We start from the raw sequence: 9,230 nt of genomic DNA, 5'->3' as shown, positions 1-9,230 counted from the left end.
GATGCACAATGCAATTGCTCACCACCCGCTGACCGATGCCCAGCCCAACCCCGACCAGCCGGCCCCCCACCCCGGCTAGCCACCCCTATATATTGTTTAGCATGACGTCAGATGGTATGGAATACCCCGTTGGCCAGTTTGGGTCAGCTGTCCTGGGTCTGTCCCCTCCCAGCTCTTGCTGCACCCCCAGCCTGCCCGCTGGTAGGACAGAGTGAGAAGCTGAAAAGTCCTTGGCTTAGTATAAGCAGTGCTCTGCAGCAATTAAAACATCAGCATGTTATCAGCACTCTTCTCATCCTAATCCAAAATATAGCACCCTACCAGCTACTAGGAGGGAAAATAACTGTCCTAACTGAAACCAGGACAGAAGGAAACTACTAACAAGCTATTCAACTTCCTGGAAAAGTAGAGCTTGGGAGTACTGAAAAATAAATTACAGTATGTAGAAAGAAAAGTCAAGTATTTAAGTCATCTAATGTCTGAGGGAAAATGAAGAATAAATCCAGAGAGTATTCAGGGAATTGTTAAAAACTAAGTAAGAATTAAAAGTTTTTAAGAGAAAGGGTTTTCTTAAGGAATCAGGAGCCACGAAATCTGAAGGAAAATAGATACTCCCTGATGGGAGAGAAATGCTGAATAAAGCACCTGAGTCTCAAAAAACTGACTCCACAATCAGTAAGATTGTAAAGTAGGTATGTTTATTCAGCACTGGGCAGCACGTGGGGGTGGGGGGGGTTGGGGGGGGTAGTCCCACCGAAGTCGTGCACAACAATTCGCTTGCATTCTTTTATCCCCTAAAATATTACATATGCATTAAGTTTCGCAACACACCTATGCATATTCACTTTCTAGCTCCACCTAGCCCCACTTCGTATGATAATTATCTTATCAGTCCTTCTGCGCTTGTGTAGTATTCTCTGGTGGTCGTCCGGGTGGTCGTTGGGATGAAGTAAGGTGTCTTCATCAGAGTTGAACTTTTCACCTTATCTTCTTGCGCATGCTCTCTGAGCCCTTGGTCTCAGTCCAATCCATAAGGTTGGTTTGTCTCGGTTCCCAGGGTCCGAGGGCCCCCTGTTATATAGGCACCTTGCAAGTGTGACCTTCTTTTAGTCCTCCTCCTTACTCTTTATCATAAAGCTGTGCATTCTTCTCATGCTGTATTTGCACGTACATTTTGTATTTTTCCAGCACAGCACAAGCAATGAGTGTTGTCTATATATTTATTCTTAATCAGTCACTCTCTAATTTCTAATCCCATGTTTCACACCAATGAGGCAAATATTAACTGTTTTACATCAGGAGAGTCATTGGGAGGTGCAAGCAATGTGTGATGTTGTGCTAAGAAAGTCTGTGTAGGAATATACACTTTAGTGAAGCAAATATGCAGAGGATGTATCATATGTCAAAAGGTAAATAAAAAGGTCATCTGTAACCCACCTAGAGGGGGACAGAAGCCAAGGAATTTGACCTTTCCAAAGCATCCATATACTGATTTACCTAGAGTAGGTAGATTTAAGTACTTGCTAGTATTAATTGACCATTTGTCAGGATGGGTAGAAGCTTCTCCTTCACCATCACCCACAGCTAGTGTGGTGATAAAGGTAATCCTGGAACAAATAATCCTTAGATATGGAGTTGTTGGAAATATAGACTCAAATCAAGGAAGTCATTTTACTTCATCTATTTTACAAGGATTAATGAGAACCTTAGGAATAAAATGGGAGTTTCATACTCCATGGCATCCTTCCTCCTCGGGGAAAGTGGAGCGAATGAATCAGACATTAAAGAAACATCTGTCAAAACTGGTTTTAGAGACTATGCCTCCCTGGACAAAGTGTTTACCTTTAGCACTTCTCAGAATTCGAACTGCTTCTAGAAAAGATGTAGGAGTTTCACCATATGAGATGTTGTTTGGACTACTGTACCTGGGTAGAAGCGGTGAGATACCTACTTTTGAAACTGAAGATATTTTTCTCAAAAACTATGTACTGCTTGTTCTGCAGTTGTTAAGACATGGAAGTTGCTGGGTGTTTGCTGGGCAAAGTTGTTGACCAATGGATAGTTAGTGGAAAACTACTGTTGTAGAGGTATAAGAAGTATAATGGTATAAGAGGGGAGCCTGTCCTCAATAGGAGAGTGTTGAAGTTATGTCATCAATAAAGTAGTAGCAGTTACTGATCCTGAAAGAACCCTGGTGTCCATGTGGTCTTATGCCACACCCCTCCTCAAAGGGAAAGTAGGAGAAAATACAATGCAAAGGGCTCAAGGACTGAGATAAGGACGGGGAGATTGCTCAACAATTATCGTGACAGGAAAAAGACTCAGAGTAGGGAGATAGTAAGATTTATTGCCTATTACTAACAAGCTAAACAAGAAACAAAGGAAAGAAACCAAAAACGCCTTCCCCCCATCCATCTTCTTCCACCTCCTCCCCACGAGCAGTGCAGGGGAATGGGGGAATGGGGACTATGGTCAGTCTATAGCGCTTTGTCTCCACCACTTCTTCTCAGTCACTCTCTGCCCCTGCTCCACATGGGGTCCCTCCCATGGGATGCAGTCCTTGCCAAACTGATCCTGTGTGGGCTTCCCACAGGCAGCAGCTCTTCAAGAACTGCTCCAGATATGGGTCCGTACCACGGGGTCCATCCCTCAGGAGCAAATTACTCCAACCTGGATCCCCCACGGGCAGCAGCTCCTGCCAGGTCACCTGCTCCTGCGTGGTCTCCTTTCCACAGGCTGCAGCGTGGAACCCTGCTCCACCGTGGTACTCCATGGGCTGCAGGGGGACAGCCTGCTTCACCATGGTCCTCACCACAGGCCGCAGGGGACTTCTGCTCCGGCGCCTGGAGCACCTCTCCCCCTCCTTCTTCACTGACCTTGGCGCCTGCAAGGCTGTTTCTCACTCCTCTCACTCTCCCAGCTGCTGTGTAACAGCAGGGGTTTTTTTTCTTTTTCTTTTTCTTTTTTTCCCTTAAATATGCTCTCACAGAGGCACAGACATCGCTTATTGTCTCAGCTCTGGTCAGCAGTGGGGCCCTTATCTAACATGGGGCAGCTTCTAGGTTCTTCTCACAAAAGCCACCCCGATGGCCCCCTGGTACCAAAACCTTGCCACGTAAACCCACTACACCAGAAAATAAACTCTAATTAAACAAACTTATAAGGTATCAGTTTGTCAAAGCCAAAACTTCATGATAAGTATCCTTATCTGGGCTGCAGGAGACTTGGGCAAAGTACTCTTGGGGTTGCTCACTCTTTGAAGGTGGGTCTGTCTTTCTCCCTGGTGTTAAGAGAAACTGGAAAACAATTTTGTTTTGTCAAAGTAACAAACAGGGCAATAAACTTCAGATTTGAATGTTTGGTTAAATGGGAAACATGCCATGACAACTCTTTCCTTTCTCGTCCATTGTATTCAAAACCAAATGGGATCATTGAAATAAACCCCTCTGTAATTAAGTCAGTTTACTAGTTTTAATAATTAATCTATAATTTTTTTCAGTCATACTTGCAGGATTTGTGGAGAAAGAGTAATTCATAATAGAGTGCATCTTTGACCATATTGTTTTTCTGATCTTTGTTCAGCAATGACTTACATCTGCTGTTTGTTTGTTTCTTCCAGTTATTTGTGGTAGACGTCCAGACTGGTCAAATTACCAAGATTCCTATTCTGAAAGACCGTGAACCTGGCATGGTGAACCAACAGGGCTGTGGTATTCACGCCATTGAGCTCAACCCCTCAAGGACCCTTATGGCCACAGGTGGAGACAACCCCAACAGTCTTGCAATTTATCACCTGCCTACACTTGATCCTGTCTGTGTGGGAGATGTAAGTGGGAATATTTGGGGAAAGTTTATTCTGTCACTTAAAAGAATTACTACTTTGAAGTGCCTAAGGTCAGAGTGAGGTTAGATTTGGGAGTCTTGTGGTGAAGAGTGAAGAATTTCTGAAACATTTAAAACATTCCTGATGAAGACAAGAACCTTTCTTGACAAGAACCTTAAATACAAGTGAAGACATAAACACGTGATATAGTTCTGAGTCAGATTTCCTCTTCCTTGCCCTCATTCAGGTCCACTTAGTTTATTTTTAAGCATTGAAAATACAACAACATCCTAAATGTTGGTCTAATTGTGATAATGAAAGCTGAAACTGAGACACCCAGCTAGTTTTAGAGAAAAAGCTCCTATGAGAAAAGGAAAAGATGATACAAGCTATTTAAGTTTTCCCCTTCTCCAGTGCAGCTTTATGTATGCATTATCCCAGAGGCAGAACTTGTCTCTGAGGATCAGTTCTAACCCCGTGACTTATGTCGCTTTGATATAAGTTGCACCAGAGTCTATTTCTGAAATGTCCTCATGGTTTTTTAAAATAGCCAGCCTTAAAAAGAAAAAGGCTGAAAGGAATACAGCGGTGTCCCAGAAGCCATTCTCTCATTTCTCATTCCTTTTGACTCAGGCCTTCATGTAGATGTTACTGACAACAGCAGAGGTCAGAGTTCTGCAGCTGGCTATCTGCTGCTGCTGAAAAGGCTTGATTCTGAAGATCTACATGACTTGCTATTCACTTGCATGCTGCTGTGACTGCAGCTTTTCAAACAGAACTGCAGGTTTAGGGATCCCCCCAGGTTTCTTTACATGCCAAAGAAAAGGTTCTTAAAGTAGTAGTCTTGAAAAATTATTCTGTAGCTTATCAATTGCAAACATAATGTTTTAGTTACCATTTATAGTAAGGACATGTCTTTGAGGAAGCGTGTGGCTATTCTGCAAAAAACACTGCTTTCAAAATGGAAAATCCAAGCCCTTAGATTTGAGGTCAATTTGTCTTTGGTTTAAGGCCTGTTTTTCCATCACTTAATTGCTCTCTAACTGTTCATAGAATCATAGAATCATAGAATATCCCGACTTGGAAGGGACCCATAAGGATCATCAAGTCCAACTCCTGATACCACACAGGTCTACCCAAAAGTTTAGACCGTGTGACTAAGTGCACATTCCAATCGCTTCTTAAACTCCAACAGGCTTGGTGCAGTGACTACTTCGCTGGGGAGCCTGTTCCAGTGTGCGACCACCCTCTTGGATATATTAATATAATTAATATATATATATATTAATTATGCATATATATATACACACATATATGTATATATACGTGTGTGTATATATATACATATATATATATACACAGTATATATTAATTATACACTTAGTTTAATCAAACTGAAAAAAGGTTAAAATTGCTGCTGGATACTTAAACTGCTCCAGACTGATACTGGAATTTCACCTGTATAATGTTTCTAACATATGTCTGTCCTTTTTGTGCTTGTACTAAAATTCAAAGTGAAGAATACTTGTCTGCTTTGAGAGACTGCTCAAGAGTATAATGGCACAGCCAATCTGACTTTTTGTTTCCTTTTAGGATGGACATAAGGACTGGATATTTTCAATTGCATGGATCAGTGATACCATGGCTGTTTCTGGTAATGTTTTTGTCATTATTTTACTATACTGATGTGCAGCACTTGATAAGTCTTAGGGAATCACCTTTATCTGACTTGCTGAAAGCGGACTCCACAATCAGTAAGATTGTAAAGTAGGTATGTTTATTCAGCGCTGGGCAGCACGGGGGGGTAGTCCCACCAAAGTCATGTGCACCACAACACGGCAACTCGCCTTGGTTATATGCAGTAAAGAGTTACATATGCATGAAGTTTCACAATGCACCTATACATATTCATAACCTGTCCCTGTCTCATATTAAAATTAGTTCAAATAAGTAATTTCCATAAGCTCCTCCCATCTGTGCTTGCACAGTGTCTCCTGGTAGTGGTCGTCGGGGGTCATGGGGATGAAGGTTGGTGACTCTTCCTCGTCACCGCTAGTTGACCCCCTGCCTTTTTGCAGACTCAGTTGCTCCTTGGCTCTTGTCCATCTGCAGGACCAGTTTCTGCCAGTTTCTTAAGATAGGCTCACATTCTTATCAAGGGACTAACCTTGGTAAGGGGCCCAGGGTTCTTGCTTTAGTTAATTTGCACAATGCACCATAGTTAGCAAACACATTAAGCAACATCCACTAGTTTGATACTGTCAGCGCTCTATCTCTATTCGCTAAGATTCTCCTAACTCCCTCTTTCAGCCCCCCTTTTTCAAAAAATTTAGTAAATTATTTTACTATTTCTAGGTTCAATGCAGTGTTTCCCTATCTAACACTCTTTCAAAGTATTTGTTAGACTTCAGTTTCCATCTTAGTTGGTTCTTTTTCTACTCACTGTAGGAGTTTCCTGTACTGTTAAAACACCATAAGGTACATCGGTTCACCACGCAAAGAACCATGGACAAAACTACGACCATGATTATTGTGATAAACAACTGCTTCAGCCATGTTAGGTTTGGCAACCAGGAAGTCAATTTTTCGACCAAATCCCCAGGATGGGTCTGCCTCCATAAAGTCCGAATTATTCCTGGGGGCGGTTCAGTAAAAATACCTTCTCGTGGGTTAAGATAGCCTCCAATACAATGACCTTTCCAGTTTGAGGGGAGGCTTTTTCTGGCATACCTGTCTCCACACAACCAATAAAACCCCTTTTGTAACTTGCAAATTTGTGTGAGGGGACTGAGGCCACGACCATCATGCCCCTTTTTATCAGCACATCCTGACTCTTGCACCTGACTCTTTGATTTCAGTAAGATTAAAAATTCCCACGTATTCTGCCGTGTTACAATTATCAGGTTCCTTGGCTAGCCAACTAAGTGGACCTGTACCCACGCACAGGAACTTGTCATTTAAACATTAACTTTCCCATGTGGGAGTAATTCCAATTTCTCACCTAAATATCCATGATCATCATCCCTACCAAACGGACATGTTCCATTTCTTTGGTGTGCAAAGGTTAGTGTCCAATTCATACTGGGTATTCCCCATACAGGAAATTCCAGGTTACCTTTAGGCAGTTGCCAACAGTCAGAAAGGTTAAAACTATTGCTCACCGCTTGGGTGAGTTTCACATAAGTATTTTGTTCCCACTGTTCAGTTTCCTGTTTCATTATAATTCAGTCAGGATCTATCCCCTATCATTAGGACCATGAAAAACATAGTTTTCCAGGGTGCACCTGAGTAACCTTCCATGGAGTCCTGGGAGCCTTTCTCACTCTGGTGTGATGAATCCAGGCATTTTGCTCCTTAATCTTGATTGCCGTGAAAGAAGTAAGGAGCACTTGGAATGGTCCTTCTCACTGTGGTTTCAAAGTTTTTTCTGCAAGAGACTTTACATACACATAATCCCCAGGCTGTATATCATGTACCGGCCCATCTAGTTCTCTACCCCGAGTCCCACTCACGTTTTCCAATTTCATTGAGCTGTTTACCTAAGACCACCATATAGGAGGTCATGATTTCATCCCCAGCTTGCATGAATATTCCCCCTTGTATTCCATGAGGTCTTCCGTATAAGATTTTGAAAGGACTCAACCATTCCTTCGCTCTCCGTTTAGTTCGAATGCATAAAAGAGCTAGGGGAAGAGACTGAGGCCAGGCCAAATTCACATCTTGTCCCAATTTTACAAGTTGTTTTTGATTAAGTGGTTCGTTTTTTCTACTTGATCACTTGACTGAGGGTGATATGGAGTATGTAGTTGCCAGTCTGTACCCAGACAGCGGCTAGTTTGTTGTACCACCCTTGAGATGAAGTGTCACCCCCTGTCAGAAGATATAATCATGGGGATCCCGAAATGTGGTATTATTTCTTGTATCTTATTTACCTCCCGAGCCTTGGCTGTTCTGGTCGGGAATGCTTCTGGCCATCCTGAAAAGGTGTCAGTTACTGATACCCCCCTTTTCTTGGGAGTTTGAAAAAAATAATTTACCACTGTTTGGAGCTTGATTCCTGTCTATGGTTTACTTTTATACATGTCTAACAGTGGTATACAAATTAGGTCCTATCCATTTTCTATTTAAAAACTGTTATACTACTTCAGCTCCCCAACATGCTTTATTATGTTCTACAATTACCATTCAATTTAATATCACAATTCTCCCATCATTTATTTACATTAAACCTGTAGGTAACATTTTCCGTTTACATCCTAGAATATTCTAATTCATTTTCTAAGGCTTTTGTTAATACCTGGTTTTCTGTTCCTGGTACTAGTGCCAAAATTTGACTCTCATATGCCCGTTCTGCCACCCCTTTGGCTCCTGCATCAGCCAATCTATTTCCCCTTCCAATATCAGTACCCCCTGCTTGATGTCCTTTAACGTCAACTTTAGTAGGCAGGTATACCGCATGGAGTAACTTCAGTATCTCTTCTGCATGTTTAATTGAGGAAGATAAAAGTCCCCTCTCTTTCCAAATTGCCCCGTGTGCATGTACCACACCAAAGGCATATTTCAAATCTGTCCAAATGTTTGCCAGCTCAAAAGATCTTATCAGGGTGATGATTTCCACCTTTTGACCTGATGTTTGTTACCACATATCCTGTGAGGCAAATTCCCTGGCAGACGAAGCTGCTGCCATCTATATACCAATCCTCCATATCTTCTAGGGGTGCATCTTTTAAGTCTGGTCAGCTGGAGTATACCGTGTCCATGGTCTTGATGCAGTCATGAATGGGTGATCTGGAAACTCTGTTACTAAGGAAAGAGACTGGGTTCACAGTATTAGTGCCGAAAAAATGTAGTAAACTAATAGTGCATTCTGCACATTCTTTTTCTTCTTCAGTAGCTATCATTTGCGTATTGCAACAGTGTCCTCTTTTCCTGTTGGGTCTTTAAAGCTTCAAGAAAACAGTTCCCGAATATGGTAGGGCTATTCTTGAGCCCCCGTGGTAACACTGTCCAAGTAATCTGAGTTTTCCGTCCTCTATATATTCTGTCAGGTGAACCAAACCTGACTGTTTTTCTAATTTTTTAATTCAAATCATTTTTCCCAATTTAAATTTCACGCATTGAAAAAAACTCCTTTTCCTGTTGGCCAGTTGCTCCTATTACATTTACAGACAGCGCTTTTCCAGAGTCAGTTTTGGATTAGCACAGAGAAAGAAGCTCCCGTAACCAAGAAAATATTCAAGCCTCTCTCTACTCGTTCCCTAGCTTTATTTCAACCAGTGGACCAGCTAGTGCAGATGCCCCAGGTCCCCGTCATTCTTGCTCTGACTGTTGCAAGTTTATCCTGCAGCCGAAGAATTTTTTTTTCCATTGCATTTCAAAGTTGGTCCAAAAATTCCATAGGGGTTTC

At 42.1% G+C, this 9,230-nt stretch overlaps 1 long non-coding RNA gene across 1 annotated transcript; it reads right to left on the bottom strand.

Moving 5' to 3' along the window:
* Nucleotides 1-570: 570 nt before the first annotated feature.
* On the bottom strand, nucleotides 571-1,434 carry LOC118159231. The gene is made up of 2 exons (XR_004747052.1): nucleotides 1,268-1,434; nucleotides 571-645 (listed from the first exon to the last, which is right to left on the bottom strand). It is a non-coding gene; the product is annotated as an uncharacterized LOC118159231 (long non-coding RNA).
* Between the last annotated feature and the right edge of the window lie 7,796 nt (nucleotides 1,435-9,230).

This window comes from Oxyura jamaicensis, unplaced genomic scaffold (assembly GCF_011077185.1).
Source record: "Oxyura jamaicensis isolate SHBP4307 breed ruddy duck unplaced genomic scaffold, BPBGC_Ojam_1.0 oxyUn_random_OJ68942, whole genome shotgun sequence".
Taxonomy (NCBI): Eukaryota; Metazoa; Chordata; class Aves; order Anseriformes; family Anatidae; genus Oxyura; species Oxyura jamaicensis.
Note: the sequence above shows the minus strand (reverse complement) of the source record. Positions and strands in the feature narration are given on the sequence as shown.